The sequence below is a fragment of the Macrotis lagotis genome, chromosome 5 (assembly GCF_037893015.1).
Source record: "Macrotis lagotis isolate mMagLag1 chromosome 5, bilby.v1.9.chrom.fasta, whole genome shotgun sequence".
Taxonomy (NCBI): Eukaryota; Metazoa; Chordata; class Mammalia; order Peramelemorphia; family Peramelidae; genus Macrotis; species Macrotis lagotis.
Window position 1 is genome coordinate 196,022,696 of NC_133662.1, and position 22,554 is coordinate 196,045,249.

Here is a 22,554-nt window from a genome sequence, read left to right on the forward strand (position 1 = left end):
AGATGAAATCATAGGAAATAGGGAAAGTACCACATGTTCCAAAATATTCATAGCACCTTTTTGTAATGGCAAAGAATTGGAAATTGAGGGGATGCCCCTCAATTGGGGAATGACTGAATGGAATATTAATCTTCTATAAGAAACCATAAATGATCAGACTCTAGGGAAGCATGCAATGAATCACAGGATCTGATGCTGAGTGAAGGGAACAGAACCAAGAGAACAAGGTACACATTAATAACAACATTGTGAGATAAACAAACTTAATGGAAGCAACTCCTCTCAGCAGTTCAGAGAGCTAGAACGAGTCATATTAGACTGGCTATGGACAATGTTATCCCCATCCAGAGGAAGAAAAACAAGACAAAACAAAAATCAGAATCTGATGAATACTTTAAAAAATTATCTTTCCCTTAATTCTAATTCCTCATACTGAAAACAACTAATCTATAAACATGTTTATCAAAATATGTATGTACAATGCTACCCTGACTACACTACTGATGGGAGGGGGGTGGGAAGGGAGGGTGGAAGAAAATTTTGTAACTTAAAAATATACAGTACATGCTTCAGCAGCATATATACTAAAATTGGAATGATACAGAGAAGTTTAGCATGGCCCCTGCACAAGGATGACACTCAAATTCACAAAGCATTCCATATTTTTAAAAAACCATTTTAATCAATATGTGTGTGTACACATATACATATGGATGAAAAAATAAAGTCATGAATACTAAAGGAAATTTAACGCAAAGCACACTTTCCCAATTTAAAAATCAAAGACATAAGAGAAACCATCTAAATTCTATTTCCCATGAAGTTGGAAAGAGTTTGGGAAAAATTCCTGCCAACAGAATGCCCAGAACTAAAACCTCTATTAATTACTGAGTCCCCATTTGTCAGTCTGACTCCATGCTGAGGAAAAAGGTCTTGAGGCTTTAATCTCATTCCCTTTTTTCCTTCAGTTTAGTCTCTAATTAAATAACACATTTTATTCCACTATTTTAAAATAAGAAAAAAATTTAATGGAATGACATACTATCTATAAAAGGTCAATTTCTGACAAATGGAAAAATTTTCCCCCTTTGAAATATATTTCAAACAAGATGTTTCATTGGACAATTGTGGAAATGGAGAAATTCCTTAGTAACATATGAGAGCAGTAGAGGGAAAAAAATGTCTGCACCATATGGCATTGCATTTTCTTCAGGAAAGCAAGCCTCCTGGGACCAAACTCTTTGCTACTAATCACAGCAGTAATTAGTGATGATGTTGGTTAGTGCTTATGAACAAGGGCGCCATTTTAGCTGGGACTGTACCATGACAGGTTCTGCCCACCTTTTCTTTCTCTCCTTTCCAGAATCCCCCATCCCTGACATGACTGAATGAGTTTCTCAGATGTCTATAATCAGTCTAGCTTGGACATATTTGGCTACTGAGACTTGTGCACATTTTTGAGGATGAAAGCAGAAAGTAATTTTCTTTAGAAAGAATGAAAGTCTTCCTTTAATTGTAGTTGGTTAGCTTAGAAGTAACATAGCTAAATTATCATGGGAAATAAAGGAGGGAGAGAGGGTGGTGTGTTGGATAAGAGAGAAGTTCTGAGGCAAGTTTGATTATGTAAATTATGATACCCAGATGAGCAGACAAATAAAATATTCAAGGCCTAGTCTCATTGCATCCTTATCATTGTTATTTAAATAGTGTCATAGATGTATATACATTCTTAAACTGTGGGGGGCAGAGGGGAGAGAAAATCCCCCCTGAAGGGTTTTCTATTCCAAGATGTATGTATTATTGTGTAAAAACGAATAAACATATGTTGTGGGCAGGTTGCTTTCTGCTGAAATGCTCTATCTCTCAGGGTCTATGGTGAAATTTCAGCAATTTCTTAAGGAAGAAGAGATAAGAAGGGGATTAATGTACAGTAATTGGCAGGCTGTTCCAGGCCGACAGGCAGCATAAAATATGGAAGTCAATTAAGGATAACCAAAGAGAGAACCGGTTTCTACTGTAGAGATGACTAGAGGAGTGATCAAGAAGAGGAGGAGGGGGAAGGGAGGAGAAGGGATGGATGGAGAGAGAGAGAGAGAGAGAGAGAGAAGAGAGAGAATGAGCCCTTTGGGAAAAAGCCAAAGCCAAGAGCTCCCAGCATCTTTCTAGATAAGGAGCCCCAAGGAATGAAAAAAGTTATTCTCTTGGTCACTTGACTCTGTGAGAAGGCTAATGCCATTTCCTAGTTTTGCATAAGAAAACAGGAGCCTAGAGAGGTTAAGCAATTTGCCCAAGGCAACCCAGCAAGTGCCCACAAAAGTAGTTAGCAAGGCTTTGGATTTTTCCTTCTCAGGCCTCCCCCCGCCCAGACCCAGGGGCCATGCTGTCTCCTAGTAACGGTCCTGGAAGCATAGCAACAAAAAGTACCCCCTGTAGGACTGCCTTATTATCTACTGAAGTAGAGTGGTGGAAGATACCCAGGGGTGGCCAAAATGACTGCTAAAAACAAGGGCAGAGTAAGCTTCTTTATGGAAAAGGTTTACATCTATAACTTCAGAGGACAGCCCAGATTTATTTTTCCTTCAGGAAATTCAAACTTCTAACACTTAAGTAGCTTCAAATTTTAACTGAGTAAAACATGATATTTCAAAGTGGTCAGGAGGAAGTTGTGAGCAATTGAAATACTGAGTTTTTGTGGGAGCTCAACTGTAACATCAGCTAAAATTGATGCTATTCAACCTGCTAATAACCTGTATGAATGGAGATGTATAAGCAATTAATTCTTGATTATATGCACTAATGGAGAGAGGAAAGGGGACTGTTCATCTGAAACAATGGGAAAACTGAGTTTTTGGAAGACTTCATTTGGATTCCTCCCCTCCTCCCAAGTATTTTACTTTTGCAATTGTCGTTAGCTTGAGCCATTATTAAAAATTAGATTTTACTCTCCAAAACAAAATAAAACAAAAAAATCCCAACCGTCTGAGGGTAGCATAAGGGAAATCTACAAATTCAAAAATCAACCTGAACTTGTAATGAAAAATAAACGTGCTGCCTTTTGCTGTGCCTAGTAGCTTCCTTCTACCTGATAATTAGTATTAATAATAGTAGTTACTATTAATAAATGCTGATTGATCAAGTTTCCTATCTTTGGGACTACACATTCTCAGGTACTTCAAATAATCTAGCTATTGATGCAGGGAACTGTAAATTTGAGGACTGTTGGGATCAGTTGGAGACAAATTTTGTAAACCTTTGTTTGCATTGTTAAGGGAATCCTCCTTCTTTCCTTTATCTTCTAATTTGGGCCATGGCCTGAGAACCTGACCTTCACTCTGATCTAGATAGCATCCTCTTTTGGGCAGCCAGGACATGCAGGTGCTGGAAACAGGACTAAGACCACCCATAAGAGACTGACCCCTCCCCAAAAGACAAAAATCTCCAATAGGGGACTTGGGTCATTCCCTGGTCACCACCCCTTTCCATGGACCCTGAGGGAGATAAGGAAGTTTTGGGAGGAGGCTCACTGTCTTTTTACCTTTCCAGGCTTCTGCTGAGTTTTGGCAGCTGTTCTGCCAAGATCAATTAGCAATCACAGCCTTTCTTTAATCTCTACTTAACATTCTTATCATTTTCTTTTGTGTTGTAACTTCTTTTTAATAAATCTCTATTTTCTTTCCACACCTGCATCCCCAGGTCTTGTAGTGATTCTTCACAGTGGATAATTGAACCCAAGTGGCAACAGTATGATAGGGTTTTGTGTCCCCTCACCATTCTGTTCATTCTCCCTTAGATCAATTTTAATTAAGTCCATAAACTTTATAATGTACCTAAGATGTGAAGGGCACTGTGCTAGATGTAGACAATAACAAAGACATAAATGAATCAATCCCTGCCCTCAACTCACTTATTCTTCTAAAAGGTTGCAACATGAACATATCAGCAAATACAAAGAATGTAGAAATTAATATAAGGTACTTTTTTTAGGTTTTTGCAAGGCAAACAAGGTTAAGTGGCTTGCCCAAGGCCACACAGCTAGGTAATTATTAAGTGTCTCAGACCGGATTTGAACCCAGGTACTCCTGACTCCAGGGCCTGTGCTTTATGCACTACACCACCTAGCCACCCCTTATAAGGTACTTTTTAAGAGGGAAGGAGTTTACTAATGACCATCTTAAATGTCATTCTAAAAATTAGATTATTCCAGAAATAGTTGACTAGAGTACAGTAGAGAGGAACTGTTCTTTCAAAACACTTTCCTTCCATTGATGCAGTCTATATTGGCACACTCACTAAAGTCAACAGGTTAAAGAATTTTGATTTAGAACTGGCAGTGACCTTGGAAATCATTGAGTCCAGTCCCTCATTTTTCAGATGAAGAACCTGAGCTCCAGAAAGTATAAGTGTCTTGCCCCAAGTTACATAGTCAGTAAATATCTTGGTGGGGGAGTGAGGAGGATAGGAGATATTTATTTGAATCCAGACCTTCCTGATTTCAAATCCAATGCCCTCTCCATTATTCCACACCATCACATTTTTGCATGAGCTACCTTAAACCACTTCTCTCCATTTTTGTTTTAATGTAAATGAATTTTTGAAGCCAAATGTCATGCTTCACATTTATTCTTATTAAATTCCATACAGTTCACTTTAGACTACCATTTTAGCCTTTTCATAGATATTTTTTATTCTAATCCTATCAGATAATGAATTAGCTTTTTCCTTCAAGCTTTACATTATCCACAGGTTAAAGTATACTACCTATATCTTCAAATGTCATTAAAAAAAATGAACAGTTGTATGCACTACCTTGTTCTGTATCACTGAATTGTCACATCAAAGGGGCTTGCATAGCTCAGTGAAACTATGGGCTATGTTATAGCAGGAGAGTTCTGACAAAAAGTGACCCACTGGAGGAGGCAGTGACAAAACACTCCAGTATCTTTGCCCAGAAAACTCCATGGACAGTTGGTCTACAGTGTCACAAAAAGTTGGAAACAATTGAACAACAGCAACAAATATGCTCAATATTAGGCATTTTCCTTCAATCAATTCATTCAATTGATTTCTTTAATCAGCACCCTTTGAGGTATGAAAGCTAGCACAAACTGCTGGATAATGGATAGAATTCTAGACTTGGAATCAAGATAACATAGACTCAGTTCCTGCCTGGATAATCTCTGTTTTACTTTGTACTTTTCTATGGACAAGTTAAGTGACTCATCTAAAACTCATTATTCTCATTTCTAAAATGGCAATAATAACATATTGGGCAATATTAATCCTCATATGTTTGTTTCAAGGCTCAAGAAAGTCTAAAAAGTGCTTAGTAAACTTTAAAATATATATACATATATATATATAATGTTGGTTATTATGTGTTCAGCACACTAGATTTGAATTTATATAACAATTATTAAGGAGTTCATATACTTCCATTTTATCACCTAGCATATGGTGACTTGACAGATATCTTGCTAAAATACAGGTACAAAATTCCCCAACTACCAAACAAAAAACTGTCAAAAAAAAAGATGAGGTTAGTTTGATTTGGCTTGTGCTTAATGAATTCATCCTAGATAGTTCTTGTCTTCCTAAGTACTGAAAACCTACCCCATTTCATAATGGGTTCCATTACTGTTACAAGGATCAATATCAACCTCACTAGCCTATGGTTTCGAAAAATCTATTTTTTAACTTCGTTAAAAATACACAACAATAAGCAATAGTTACAAATAGGAAAATTTAGATTTTGTGTCAGAAAACAAATTCCTAATAACTGAAGTTATCTATAAGTGGAATGATCTTCATTGCAAAGTGTGACCTGCAAAGTATTTTCTAGTCATTGGTTCATGGACACCTCTATTTTATACAAGATTTCGTAAAAATCACTGAAAAGTTTCAGCTATCAATCAATCAATAAATATTTATTAACTATTTAATACGTTCCAGGAATTGTCTTAAGAGCAAGAGGAACAAAGGAAAAGAAAAAATAGTCCTAGCCCATGAGACCCTTATATTCTATTAGAAAAATATCTATTTATCTAGGCAGCTAAATGGCACAGTGGGTAGAGTGCTGGCCCTGAAGTCAGGATGACCTAAGATCAAATCCAGTCTCAGACATTTACTAGCTGTGTGATCTTGAGAAGGTCATTTAACTCTGATTGCCTGCATCCAGGGCTATCTCCAGTGATATCTGACTACTGGACCCAGATGATTCTGAAGGAAAAAGTGAGGCTGGTGACTTATCATAGCACCACTCTCATTCAAATCCAATTCATGTACATGTCATGGCATCACCTCTTGTATGTCGTGGTCTTGTTCAAAAAAATGAAAGATTAAAAAAATCATCCATCTTCTATCTATCTACTATACACACTATGTGTGCACAGAAACCTACAAATGCATTTGCATATATGTTATATATAAATAAGAAACATACTACCTATATTGAAGATAATCAATATCAAAAGGCAAACAATGGAAGCTGTAAGGAAGGAAGGGGGAAACCAAAAAAAACCACTCTCCTATTAAAAAATGGCATTTGAGCACCATAGGATGTGGAGGTAAAAAATTACAGCATTTGAGTTCCAGCCAAGATGGCAGAGAGAAGACAGATATTGTGTTAAGTGCTCCCTGTGTCCCCTCAAAAATAACATGAAAGAAATTTCTCAACAGAAACTCAATCAACAAAACCCAGAAAAAGAAGCTAGGAGAACACCTACCAACAAGGTCAGTCTCAGGGGACCTTGGGTGAACTGGGAGAGTAGACCAGAGAATGGGGGGTGGGGGAAGAAGCCAAAGAAGGCCTTAACTTTGGAGAGAGGCCTTAACCTCAGAGACTTTGGTGAGATATAGATCAAGAACCAACTTTAGATGCAGTCTTTGGCCAGGGGGAGGAAAGGTCTGCAGCATAGAAATCATCCAGCTCAGTGCTGGACCTGAGCTCCATACTTTTGGAGCATTCTTCCAAAAACAAATGGTAGCTGCCCCACCCCACCCCCCATCCCCTCAAGCACAGGTGTGGACTAAGGAGTCCACTCAGCTGAAAGGGAGATTGGCTTTCAGCCCATTGTTCAAGGTCAACTCAGACACTACTGCCCCTCCTCCCTCCCTTCAGGATAGGGAGAGGGATTCAATCACTCCAGAGAAAGCAACCAGTACTCCCTACTGGCCCGATCTTGGAATTACTAAGCCAAAGCCTCTAGGATCTTCAAAAGTAAACCTTTGAGAGCCAAACCCACCCAACACAAGATCCTAGAAAAATGAAGTAAAACCATAGAAAGGGGAACCCATGGAGAAATATTTAGAAGACCAGATTCTAACCCAGAGAGACCTAGCACTTCTAAGGAGAATATGAATTGGTCTTCAGCATAGAAAGACTTCCTTGAAGGAATCAGGAAGGAGCTTAAAAATCAATTGGAAAAGTTGGGAAAAGAAACTCAACAGAAAATTAACACATTGCAAGAGAAAATTAACATCTCACAACAAGAAAACAAAACACTGGAAAATACAATTGGACAAATACAAAAAGAAGATAATTCTCTCAAATCATCAATTGGGCAAATGGAAAACTCCTTCAAAAATAGAATTGACTGATTGGAAAAGGAGTTGCAAAAGGTAAATGAAGAAAATTCTTCTCTTAAAAAAAGAATGGAATCTGTGGAAATTAATGACTTCATGAGAAAACAAGATTCTGTTAAACAAAACCAAAAGATCAAAAACATAGAAGAAAATGTAAACTACCTCATCAGCAAAACCATTGACCTCGAGAACCAATCAAGAGGGAACAACCTGAGAATTATAGGAATTCCTGAAAACATTGAAGAGGAAAAAAAGCCTGGACTTAATATTACAGGATTTAGTGATGGAAAACTGCTCTGATATCATGGAACCAGAGGCAAAATACTTATAGAAAGAATACATCAATCCCCTCTAGAAAGAGATCCTAAAATGAAAACACCAAGAAATGTTGTGGCCAAAATCCAGAACTATCAGATAAAAGATAAAACCCTGAGAGCAACCAGAAAAAAACAATTTCAATACCAAGGAGTCACAGTAAGGATTATGCAGGACCTGGCTGCATCAACATTAAGGAATTGAAGGGCCTGGGATGAGATATTCCAAAGAGCAAAGGAGCTTGGAATGAAGTCAAGAATCTACTGTCCAGCAAAGTTGAGCTTTCTCTTCCAGGGGAAAAGATGAACATGTAATGAACTGGGAGATTTCCAGCATCTCCTGACAAAAAGACCAGAGCTAAACAGAAAATTTGAACATCAAACAGGAGACTCAAGAGACACATGAAAAGGTTAAAAAAAAGGTAAAGGAAAAGAAACTGCTATATAATAAGATGAAACTGTCTAAATCCCTACCTTAGAATTGTAACTCTATTAGAGAGAATATACTTAGCCAAAAGTGTTGGACACTTATGACTTTTCTGTGATTCAGATAGAATTCTTTAAAAACAATACCTCCTTAAGGAGGGTCAGTAAGGAGATGGGAGGATGGAAGAGATTGACTGGGCTAAATCTCATTACATCAAGAGGTACCAAAGACCTATTGTAATAGAGAGGAAGAAGGGAGGAGATGAGAACCACCTGAATCTTCATCTCATCATACTTGACTTAAACTTAACTTATACATATTCAATTAAGTTAAGAAACTTATCTTACCTTTCAAGTATTAAAAGGGGGAAAAGGGGAAGGGGGATGGGGAAGAGAGAAAAGGGAGAACTAACAGAAGGAAGGGAAGGAGGAAAGGGAAAGGGGGAAAGAAAGGGAGGGGGGTTGATAAAGGAGGGAAAACACACTGAAGGGGGTGGTATTCAGAAACAAAATTTTGGATAAAGGGAAAAAAGGGGGAAAATACAGAGGGAAGATAGCATGGAGGGCAATAAAGAGTTAGTAATTATAACTTTGAATGTGAATGGGATAAATGCTCCCTTAAAATGTAAGCTATTACCAGAGTGGATTAAAAACCAGAATCCTACAATATGCTGCTTACAAGAAACTCATTTGAAGCAGAGACATACATATAGAGTAAAAGTAAAAGGTTAGAGCAAAATATATTTTCTTAAGCTGAAGTGAAAAAGTAGGGCTTGCAGTCCTTATCTCAGACAAAGCAGCTGCAAAAATAGCATTAAAAGAGATAAGGAAGGACTCTATATCATCATAAAAGGTACCAAGACAATAAAATAATTTCAATGCTAAATATGTACACACCCAATGGTATCAAATCCAAATTTTTAGAGAAGTTGAAAGAGCTAAAGGAAGACAAAGACAGCAAAACTCTACTAGTGGGAATGGCTTAACAAACTATGGTATATGTATGTAATGGAACACTATTATTCTATTAGAAACCAGGAGAAATGGGAATTTAGGGACTCATGGAAGGATTTGCATGATCTGATGCTGAGCAGATGAGCAGAACCAGAGAAATATTGTACACCCTGATGGTGGCATGAGGGTGATGATCAACCTAGATGGACTTGCTCATTCCATCAGTGCAACAATCAGTGACAATTTGGGGCTGTCTGCAATGGAGAATATCATCTGTATCCAGAGAAAGAATAGTGGAGTTTAAACAAAGATTAAAAACTATTACCTTTAATTTAGAAAAAATCATTATCTTATTATGTAATTTTGCTATCTCTATTACTATATTTTTCTTCCTTAAGGATATGATTTCTCTCTCATTACATTCAACTTAGATCAATGTATACCTTGGAAACAATGTAAAGACTAACAGACTGACTTCTATAAGGAGTGGGGGGGAGGAAAGCAAGATTGGGGGAAAAATTTTAAAACAAAATAAAAAAATCTTAAAAGAATTGTAGCATTCTAGGCATGGGAATAGCCAATGGGATGAACATAGGGACTGAAAATGAACAACCATGTGAAAGGAACATGCTTGAATTTGTAGAGAGAAAGGATGTGTAAAAAGCCTGGAAAAGTAGAAAGGGAACAAGTTTAAACAGTTTTATATAACAAATTAGTTACTATTTGAGCCTAGAGGTAATAAATAATAAATCACTAGAGATTCTTAGTTGGTCAGATCTCTAGGATAATTCCTTTGACATCAGAGTGGAGGAGAGAGTTGTAAGGAGGTACATGTGATGAGGAGTCAACTTGAAGCTTACTGAAATACAGTCTAGGCAAATGAAGATGAGGACTTGTACTAAGTGAATGAGTAAAGAAAATGGTAGATATGTAACAGATAGATTGTTGTTGTTCAGTTGTTCCAACAATATCTTTAAATTGCCACATTTGTTCATCCATTGTTTGGTCAAGTTCATCTTTTTTGTTACTCTCTTTGGAGGTTTTATTGGCAAAGGCACTGGAGTGGTATCCATTGCTTTCTCCAGATCATTTCACAGATGAGAAAGCTGAAATAAATGGGGTTAAGTGACTTGGCCAGGCTCACATGGCTAGTAAGAACCTGAGACTAATTTGAATTTAAGGAAATTATATTTTCTTGACTCCAGTCTCAGCACTCTACCTAGCTACTCAGAGATAGACTAAAATGTAGTTTATCCAGGTCAGATTACCTGAACTAATTGAAGAAAATAAGGTACTGTCTTACCATCTCTGTATTTATCTTGGATTTATTTCTTGTAAACTATTTTTATTTCATCTCTGAAACCTACACATACATTCAAGGCATCTCTTAGAATATTATTTACTCAATGCTATATAGCTCATAAGACTCCACTAAGGTTTTTTTTAAAAAAGTCTGACAAATCCAAAGGACACCTTAGTTCCCTCCATTCCTTCAGATGGTTCTGTGCTCTTCAGTTCCATTAGGCACTAAGTCAGATTAACTTTTTACAGAAATACTTACTTCAAAAGGTGTAATCGCAAAAATCTAAACTTACTCTTTCAACACAGGAGGCATAATCCTCCTCCTCCTCCTCTTCCCTGTGTCTCTTTAGCCTCTGGGGAAGGAAAAAAAGATTAGGTTCACAGTTTAGCTTGATTCCTATAGAACAAGTCCCAGTTTTAAATCCAAACCCCTCCTCAGTTCCAAGTTCAATACACTCTGACTTTTTTTAGGGTTTCCAAGCCAGGCTGACAGATAATACCAACCTGCCTACAATTCTGACTCCAAAATCACCATAGTTCAAGCTTCCATAGGAAGGATAGGATCACCTCCGGGTGCTTGTAATTGAGGACAAACACTATAGAACAGAAACAAACACCCCTGAGTCCATTTGTCACAGTCAAGATAAAAGAAAGGGAGCAGGGGGAAAGTGAGTCCTTCCCCACTCACTGGTACAATTCAAAGCTTCCATGCTGGGGCCAGTAAATAAGAGTTGCTTAAAAGAATGGAGCAGAAAAAAGAGATCAGTTCAGTCTTCCCAGTTTTAAAGATGAAAGCAGCCAATCAGAGAGGGTTATCATTATCTATAAGGAAAGTGACACACTGGCCTCCAAGCTAGGCAATTTGGACAGCTCCATAGGCCCTCTTGCCTAGATAAGCCAGGGCACCAGAGAGAGATTCCTGATACTTAGGTATGATTTATAGAAACTCCAATTTACGATTACCTTTATGACCAGAAGTTATAGTTTCCCTCCTCACAAATGAGCTTGTGTTTTTTTCCTACATAACTACTACACAGATTCATTGTTCCCATTTCAATTGTGATTTTTCTGCCCTATCTCATCCCTAAATAGAATTTAAGTTCCCTGGAGACAGAGACTATTTCTCATTCTCTCTTTCTATTCCCAATGTCAAATACAGTACCTTGCACAAAATGCCATAATTGCTTAATGTTTGTTGAATGGAATTTAAGATTCACAAATATAAAAGAATATACCTTTCCCCCTCCTAAACTTTTGCCTAAAGCATCCAAAGTCAGTTTAATGATAGCTAATACTTATTCATCACTGTGAATCAAATCCCCTGGGAAAATAACTTTCCTATTGGTGGCCATGTGCTTGTCTAGAGACTAATATTGATCAGGGACACTTGTAAAAGAAGGATCAAATTTAAAAATAATTATATGATTTTTAAAGACAAAAAAGGCTCCTTTTGATTGTAACTCTGCTCTGCCCCCAAACCATAAAGAATGTTATATATCTGATAAGAATGTTAGTGTAGAATCTGAATGATCAGCTTAACTGATTCCCAACCTTAAACTCAAATAGAACAACATATCTTCCAAAAAGTGTGATTTTGCTGCCAGAGCATCCTGATTATGCATGTGAAGAAAAGAACTTCCAGACATGAAAATGAAAATGGGCTTTCCTGCTCTAACAAAATTAAACAATAAAAGAAGTCAAACACTTATAAATTACTTAGAAATCCCACACCTATATATAATGGACGCTTTTCTCAAAAAACAAGTCAGAAGATTTTGGCCAAGTTAGACACCAAGAAACATCATGGAAAATGAAACAGTATCAACTTAGCAGATAGGAAATGACTAGTTACCAAAGTGGGAGGCATTTCAGGAAAAGGTGTTTGGGCAGTTGTATCATAAATTAGCAAGAGGTATGGTCAAAATTAAAGTTCCAGCTTGAAACATAACTATTGAGACTTTTAAAATAAGAAATGGTTAAAAGTAAAGACAATGAACATAATTATCGTACCTTCTGATGATGTTTGTCCTTTATTCTCAAAAAAGGCCATGATAGCAAGCAAGTGAATTAAATTTGCTTGGGGAGGTACTATGATAAGTCACCAACCTCACCTTCTTCTCCAGAGTCACCTGGATCCAGTGGTCAGATTTGAATCAGGATGACTAGAGTTGGCCCTGTATCTAAGGCAGTCAGGTTAACTGACTTGCTGAAGTTCACACAACTATTAAATGTCAAGTGTCTGAGGCTGGATTTGAATTCAGGCCTCCTTACACCAGGACTAGTGTTCTAAACACTGTGGCACCTAACTGTCCTCAGATTTTAAAGACTGTAAGATAGTTTTCATAACAAGTGAGTCAAGGGAATCCAGAATTTGGTTCAATTGGAAAATATTTAATATTCTTACTAATTGGAGAGATTTGGCAATCAAGGACAGCACCAGTTTAGAATATGCTTCAATTTAATTTATCCTTTGATTGAATTCCAGTGAAAGTTTCTAGAGAATAAGCAGTTCAAATGAAGTTTGTGATAATCTGTGCATTTTACTTATCTATTTATTAGCCATCATTACTATCATATTTAGAACTGGATGTTCTAGCAATCCTTAAGTAATCTTTAGTTAGTGATAGACAGACAGACCAGACAGATAGATAGTTGGATAGAAAGGAAGGAAGAGATAAATCATTTATTGAATACTTATTTTGGGTCAGATTGGAGATACAAATATATAATGCATGTAAGCAGGTTCCTCATCAGAAGCTCTCTACAAAGATGAAATAATAAATACTCCCTCTCTCTCTCTCTCTATGATTGTGTCTGTCTCTCTGTGTGTCTCTCACTTTGTCTCTTTTTGTCTCTCTGTTTTTCTCTGTCTCTCCCATATATGTGTATATGTATGTATGTAATATATGTATGTGCATGAGTGCATATATGTCTATAGCACCCAAACTATAGGTTTTCCTTCCCAACTTACACATGTCCTCATAAATTAGGTCCCTGAAAGATGTGACTGCTCCTTCCTATTCAAAGGTATTCAGAGGATCCATATCCTGACAATTATATCTGGCTCCCTCACTGGTCGACTTAGTTTTCATAGTTAACCAGTGGACAATTATCTCAAAGCAAATGCATTTACTGATATTCTGTAGTAAGACCAAAGACATAAAACACTTTCCAAAAGACTGTGACCAACTCTCCTACAAGTAAAGAGAGCATCAGTGGGAAGAGAAGTCTTTTATATAGAGTACATAGCAAGACACTTCCTTAGGGATTGCAATGTGATCAAGGCAACATGAAGTTTCTCCAGTGCTGCAAGGCTCTAAAGGTCTTTCCAAAGCTTGTGATATTCTCATACTGCTCCCCTCTGAGAATGGTATGTGTGCCAAGCCAACCACCTTGCTGCTAGGTCTTGCTCCTCAGAAAATAAGGTTTCTGTCTGAGAGTTCAGTTTCCTGGACTCTCTGGGCTTGTTTCACACAGGGCAGCTTTAGTTTCCTACTAGGTGGTTAACCTCAGAGCTAAACACCATAACCAAGAGGGGAAGGAGAGAAAGAACTTCAAGGGGAAAGGTAAAAATTCATTGCTCTATTAAAAGCTGATTTCATTATACATAGATTGCTCTCCCCTATACTGCCAAGGATCATACTCCTCAAACTTTCTTGCCATGTTTTGTGTGAAGATATGGTAAACTAGCTTTGTGAAAGCCTCCTAAATTGTGACCAATGCTTTGCCACACAAGAGCCCTTCAATTTCATCAGGGAATGTACAAAAGGAACTGGGAATGGGCATGTTTTCACCCTTTAAACCAGATGGACCTGGTTATCTTTCATCAACCTCTCTCAGTGATTATAATCACTTGAACTGAGGGTGGTAGGATGAGAACTTTTGGTGAATGGTATCCTGACCAACTTTCCACCATTATATATGTGTAAAAATGTGTGTATACATATATCTATGTGTATTTCTATGCATATGTGTGTATAAATATATGAGATTTTTGATACACATACTTCTTTCCCACTATCTTGATCTTACGCTACTAAGTATTCCTTGATCCTATAGCTTCCCAAAATGAGGAGTGGACCTCAAGGTCTACTTTGACTGATCCTAAAACATTAAGTTAAATATCATTCCAAGATTCTAGACTGCCTTATTAAAAAACAGATTAAAATGAAAGAGGAATGGTGGCCTGTTGGGATTTAAAATTCAGGTCAGAGAAAGGAATAAGCATTTATATAACATCTTTTATGTGCCATGGAATTGTATTTAGGACAATACAGTTGCATTTTATTTGACCGTCACAACAAGCCTGTGAGGTAGATGCCATTATGATACCCATTTTACAGTTGAGGAAACTGAGGCAAATAGAAGTCAAGTGACTTACCCACTCACCTAGTAAATGTCTGATACCATATTTGTTCTCAGGTCTTCCTGACTCGGGGTCCAGTTCTCTGATCAAGTGTTCTCCGTACCACCTACAATAAATAACAAGTAAAAAGTTAATGAACAAAAATCATGTCCATGAATCATACTCCTTTTTTTACACAAGAGTCATAGATGGTCCAAAAGTGTACTAAATTGGTTGGAGGTGGGGGGAGTAATAATGGGTCAGGGGCAGTGTGATGCAGACAAATCTAGATGGATACCAGTCATGATAACTAATCTATAAGCTCTTGATTTCATTTTGAAATTTTTCCTTTTATTCAGACAGTCCTTTTGGTGATTAAGCTAAAAATTAATTTTGGAATCAATCTACCTGATTTTTCCCCCCTAAGTCAATGACTTCTAAAATGAGGTGGCTTCCATAAGAAAGACTTTTTTAAAAATAAAAATGAGGGTGAGAAAAGAGTGATATATAATACTTCATGAAGTCATTTCCAAGGTAAATTTTATGTTTTTTAAGAGCTATGCACTTAATAATTCTACTCCTTGAATAAGGAGAGGAAGAAAGGATGTAGAGGACTGCAGAGGATTAGGTTATAGTTATGTCTTATATTGTAGAGACAAGTTCATTGATATAGCATTACCAGACTAGGTGATAAAATATTTATACATAAACTTCAGGATAAAATGGGCAGAAAATTGTATATACATTATTACTCTATTTCCTATCAGTGATCACTACTAATGACCTAATTGTGCTAATGACTCAGTGTCTCTCTGGACTTTGTATTTGGTAAATATTTATTAATGATAATTATAATTTTGTTTAAAAGTCCTGGACAGGTTTGTGATTGAATCTTGGCTCTGCCACAGTCTACCTGAGTGACTTTCACCAAGTAAAAAAATCTTAGAGTAGAAATCAAGGCCTCAAACTAAGTTAAGGCTAAAATAGATTTAAATAAAGGAGATAAACAGGTAACTACATTTTGATAAAAGTTACTATACACAATGAGCAATATCAATACTGAACCTAGATGAAATTAAAAAGATTGAATATAGCAGAAATGAAAACTGAATAAAAACAATTTTAAGAAGTTATCTTGCCCAATTATGTCAACAAATTTGATAATTTAAATGAAATGAAAGAATTTTTACAAAAATTTAAATGTCTAAATTAGTAGAAAAAAAAGAAGAATATCCAAATATTTATATTTTAGAAAAAGAAATTGAACACTACTACATAAATGAGTAACATAAGAAAAGAGCACCGGGACCAGATGGATTTACAAATGAATTTTACAAAAATTTTAGGTCACCTAATTTCAATATAATTTGAAATTATTTGGAATAAGAGGCAAAGAAGAGATCCTACAAACTCTTTTTATGAAACAAATATAATACTTATAGCTGAAGTAGGAAGAGTAAAAACAGAGAAAGACAATTATAGACCAATTTCATTAATGAATATAAATGAAAAAATTCTAAATAAAATATTAACTATTATATACATTGTACATTATGACTAGGTGAAATTTATACCAGGAACACAAGGATGGTTAACATAATGAAAACTATTAACATAATTGATTATATTAAAAAGGTTAAAAAACCTTTTTCATATAATTATAGCATTATCACTATATCAATAGATGCAGAAAATATTTTACTAAAGTATAACATTTATCTCTATTAAAAAAATGAAAGGAAAGGTAGAAATGTATGTCTTCCATTAATTGTTAAAAAACATTACATAAAACATTAGCAAACATTTCTAATAAATTACAAGCTTTCCAGAAAAATCCAGTGATGCCCATCATCACCAATATTATTTAATATATTTTGGAAATCCTAGTAATAGCAATCAAAGAAACAGAAATCAGAATAGGGCATGGAAAAATAAAGCTATCTCTTTTATGTAGGTAATATACTTGGAAAATCCCAAATCTGAACTTAAAAGTTGGTTGAAACAATTAATAATTTTAACAAAATAGCGTCATATAAAGTAAATTCCCATAAATCATCAGCATTCCTATATATCACAAAGCCTAGCGAGAAGAGGTAGTAAGAATTACCCCATTTAAAATATTCTAGATAATATAAAATATTGAGGTATATACTTAACCAAACAAATCCAGAAACTAGATGAACAAATTATGAAAAAATATTTTATATAAATAAAATCAGAGTGAAAGAAGTCAAAAAATATTAAATTTTATGGGTAGGAAGGACTAATATAAAAAAATGATAATTTACCTAAACTAACTTAAAATTCAATGCCATCTCAATGCCTAATTTTTTTTCTTAATTAGGAAAAACTATAGCAAAATTCATTTGGAAGGATATCAAAAGAATTAATGAAAAAAATGCAAAGAGGAGCGGCTAGGTGGGGAAGTGGATAAAGCACCGGCCCTGGAGTCAGGAGTACCTGGTTCCAAATCTGATCTCAGACACTTAATATTGACATAGCTGTGTGGCCTTGGGCAAGCCACTTAACCCCATTTGCCTTGCAAAAACCAAAAAAAAAAAAAACAAACCACACACACACACGCACACACACACACAGACAAAGAAAAAACTGCAAAGGAAGGAGGGTTAGCAGTACCAGATCTTAAACCATTTTATAAAGCAGTAATTATCAAAACTATCTGGGACTAGCTAAGAAACAGAAAGGGATTTCAGGGGAACAGAGTAAACATATATAGCAGCAAATAAATATATTAACCTTTCATTTGATCAGTGTAAAGATGGAAGTTTTGGAAATAAGAATTCATTATTTGGTGAAAAAAATTAGTGGGAAATCACTTACAGAAATTGGGCATAAATCAATATCTTTTACTATTTACCAAGATAAGATCAAAATGGATACATGACCAACATATAAAGAGAGATATAAGAAAATTTGAAGAACATGAGTTATATTATCTATCCTAATTTATGAACAAACAAGATTTATTTAAGAATAAAGAGGATATAGATAGAAAGCAGTGTGGGATATGAAATGGATAATAAAATTAAATTAAATTAAAAAGTAAAAAAATAAAAGAAATATATTCAAGATCAGAAGGAAAACAGAAAATTGGGAGGAAATTTTGATAGATTCTCAGACAAAGGACTCATATTTCAAATATATGAAGAACTCTCAAATCTATAAAAAACCTGTCATTTCCCAACTGACAAATAGCCAAAGATATGAACAAGCAGTTTTCCAATGAAGAAATCAAAACAATTTATAGTCATATTAAAAAATTTCTCTAAATCATTGACTAAAGAATGCAAATTAAAAAACAACCTTGAAATATCCATGTATATCTTTCAGATTGGTTAAAATGCTTGAACAGGAAAGTGACAAATGTTGAAGATATGGGAAAATTGAAAGACATAATCCACTGTTGGTGAAATTGAACTGATCCAACTATTTTGGAGAGCAATCTGGAAGTATACCCAAAGAACTGTTAAATTGCCTATACCCTTTGATCTTTGAATACCACTACTAGATGATTAGGGAAAGGGAAAAAAGAATCTATATGTCCTAAATATTTATAGCAACTCTCTCTGTGGTAACAAAGAACTGGAAATTGCATAAACCGGGGAATGACTGAACAAGTTGTGGAATATAATTGTGACAGAATACTACTGTGGTATAAAAAATGATGAGCTTGTTGATCTTAGGAAAAACATGTATAGACTTTCATTAAGTGATGAAAAGTGAAATGAACAGTATCAAAAGAACTATGTATACAATAACAAAAATATTGTTTTAAGACAAACTCTAAGTGAATGAGTCATTTTGACAATTATAACTGCCTAAATTAACTATGAAGGAAACTATGAAGGAAGACATTGGCTAAAACCAGAGAAAGAACTGATAAATAAATAAATAGTTATTGAATGGTTTGTCATTAATATATACTTTTTTTTTCCTAATGGAAACCATCTCTTGGGTGAGGTAAGAGGAGGGAAGGAAAAAAGGAAAAAAATAAATTTACATGATAAACTATCATCTGTTTAAAAGGAATATCAAATTGTACCTATTAGATTTGCATTTTCATGCTCAATCATTTTTTTCTTTTCTGTTGTAAAAAATGTTTATTTTATTTCTTATGTTCAGAATAAAATAAAAACATGTTTAAATTGATAAAGTCCCTTAAGGTAGTGACTAAGTTATAATCTAAGTTTTACATATATATATATATATATATTATATATATATAATATATATACATATATATATATATATATATACATATATATAAGTTCCTTAACATCTCTAAGCCTCAGATGCCTCATCTTTATAGTGGAAATAATTAGAACATCTACTTTTCAGGATTATGTGAGGATCAAATGAAATGGTTCTGGATACAAGGCAATCAGGGTTAAGTGACTTGCTCAAGGTCATACAGTAAGTCTCAAGTGTCTGCAGCCAGATTTGAACTTAGGTCTTTCTGACTCTAAGGCTGCTGCTCTCTATCCACTGAACCACTGGAGATTAAGACAGAAATACAAGCAATGATCACAGATTTTTTTCATTAATCTACAAGTATTTATTAGATGCCTACTATGTTCTAATATTGAATTTGATTGAATAACTTATTTTCCAAAATAAAAGGATTGAGATAAAGACAAATAAAGTAACTTTTTTTTTGAGGGAGATTCTATAAGTCTGCAAGTTTTATGAATCATCCACAATACTGCAGAGAAACTTGAGAATTCATGTCATTCCGCTCTCAAAACAGAATATCCATGAAAAAGCTTACTCTCATTTCATCAAGACTTCTTCAATTCCCAAATGCACCTCTGTGCTAAATGCTTCCTTAGAAATAGAACCCAGCTGAGAGCTGTATGTCATTATTTTTATACTTTAAGAGCATTCTTTCTTCCTTTTTAGCTTCCTGAAACAAAGATTTCTCTTGAGGTGTCAGGGTTTGCTGTTTACCACGGACTCATTTTTTTTTTACTTTAGGGGTAAAGGTTTTACGGGGGTCCAATCATATTGCTTTTTTTTTGAGTGTCACACAGTTTTATTATCTCAACCTTGGGAGAACCTAATTACTTAAGTATTTCTTGAATAAATTTAAGAAGCAGTCACAGTCTATTTGTAAGAGAACATCTATTACCTCTGGTGCAAAATGCTTCGCCCAGAGGTCGGGGTAATAAAAGCTGTGTGAATGTCAATTCTATTACTGAATGGCTAGGAGAGACTGTCTCTATGGGATGCCCAAACAATTTTACAAGACCAAAGCTGATTGCCTGCCCCCAATGAGATTATGGCAGAGGGGCTACAGAGACCCTGTAGGGCATCCACCAAAACAAAGTGTGCTACCTTTAATAGGAAATTTGTGTAACATCACGCACTGTTTGTATGAGGCAATTGAAAAGACCTAGTAAACGAATGTTTACCTACCGTGCAAGTGCACAAATGAGGGGTACATGCGTCACAAGGGGAATATATCAGAATGATTTTGTCTTTTGAACATTCAGCTGAATAGGACAGTATAGACTACCTACAGGGAAGCTCAGTAACTAGACCCAAGTCAATATTGTCACAAGATTAAGCACAAGGAAAAGAGCAAAAAAAAAAAAATTGGAGCCATTCTATAATCTGGTTATAAACTAGAATTTACTACATAAATAAAATTGTAAGCCTTCAGCAAGCAAAGTCATTTTTTCACTTTTTAAAATATGTTTTAAAGGTTGACTTTAAGACCTCAGACATATACTAGCTATGTGATCATGAGCAAGTCATTTAATATGTCTTGGACTCAGTTTCCTCATTTGTAAAACATCAGGATAATAGACCCTATGTCACAGGATTGTGTTATGAGGATCAAATAAAACAATATGTGCTCAATAAATTCTAAAACTCTTTGATCCTAGCCATTCTTATGAATCCAGCAGCTAATAAATGTCTTGTGTAAAGCAGACATCTTCTATATGTAGAACTGAATTAACAGGGTAAGGCATTTTTGCTTCAAAATTTAGATGACTTTGGTAGTATTATTTGTGCCACTCCATTACCGTTTGTCAAAAGCCCTCTCATTATTTGATATTCTTGCCCATATTATATCTTTTTTATTAGGCTTTTTGCAAGGCAAATGGGATTAAGTGGCTTGCCCAAGGCCACACAGCTAGGTAATTATTAAATGTCTGAGACCAGATTTGAACCCAGGTACTCCTGACTCCAAGGCCGGTGCTTTATCCACTATGCCACCTAGCCACCCCCATATTATATCTTAATATAAATTTTCCATCCAAAATATCAGAGGCCACACTGTAAGACTTAACATTTCATGACTACTCATCCAGAACTTATGTTCTATGTTTTCCATTGCTCTTAATTCATAACTGGCACAAATTATTTTCCAATGTACAATGGATTTATTTCACATCAATTGTTGATCATCAGTGATATGTACTATAGTCTGCTTATGTCCACGATATATATTCCAATGTGCTGGGTCAACGCAATTTTGATTCTTGAGAAACAATTATGGTCTATGGTTCACAGACATACAGAACTACTAGGAGATTGTTAATGTAAAAAAAAAGTTGGCTTTATTATGTAATTGAAGGAATAACCACCACAAAATAATCAAAACTGAATATTGCAAAAGTATAAAGAATAAACTTTGTATTAAGGAGATATAAGAAGACTACTCTCCTTGATAATTTGAAGAAGTGTGGGAGAAACACTCTACATGTGTCCAACAATGGACATCAGTTGTTTTTATATACTAATGAATTCTTCTTACTTAAAAAATCTTTGTTATGAGGAATTGTTTTTGGGAAGAAAATCAAGGTGAAAAAGGGAGAGATGCAGGAAATTATACAAACAAAGATATAGAAAAATATACAATTTTCTAAAAAGTTGGCTTCATCAAATCATGGAATTAAACTCCAGAGCTAGAAGGGTCTATTGTGAAAACTTATAGTCATCAGTAAATGACCAGCCCATTCCCATCTGGAAATCTTCAGTGTGGGAGAAGCCAATACTCTCTAAGGAAGACTACCTCGAAAGAGTTCCAACTTTCAGGACAAAGCTGATTCTTTCCTCTTCACAAGCTTTCCTTTTAGCTCCCAGTTATATGAAAGATGGATAGAAAATGGAAATAAATAAAGGTTAAGACATTGACTTTGTCACCATTTTGGTAGAAATTTAAGTGATGTAAAGTAGAGAGGAAGACAAAAGAGACTGGAAATTACTTCAGCCAGGAAACACTTGATCTTTTGCACAAAAGCCATGTGCAACCACGGATTGGAATAAAATCTCATTTATAAAACATTACAGGGAAGCATGACAGAAGACTATAGTGTCAACTCACAAAATAGTGAAAGGCAGTGGAGAGGAAAATGAGCCTGGGAAATCCTGGCATGAACCCCAACAAAGTCGGCAGATATGAAATGGAATAGGTCTGCCAACATTTCCATAGCGATCTACTCTCATATCTGCTGACAGTGAAACCACAACATTTGGACTCTATCACCTCATTACTTTATATGCTATATGAAATAGTAAAAATGGCATTTAAGAAGATTAAATCAGTAATAGTGGTTGAACCAGTGCATATAATAGAAAGAATATGTGCTGGAATCAGTAAAT

At 35.4% G+C, this 22,554-nt stretch overlaps 1 non-coding gene across 1 annotated transcript; it reads left to right on the forward strand.

Annotated features, from left to right (window-relative positions):
* The first annotated feature begins 564 nt into the window (after nucleotides 1-564).
* Nucleotides 565-667, forward strand: LOC141490371 (U6 spliceosomal RNA). The gene has a single exon (XR_012469198.1). It is a non-coding gene; the product is annotated as a U6 spliceosomal RNA (small nuclear RNA).
* Nucleotides 668-22,554: the final 21,887 nt, after the last annotated feature.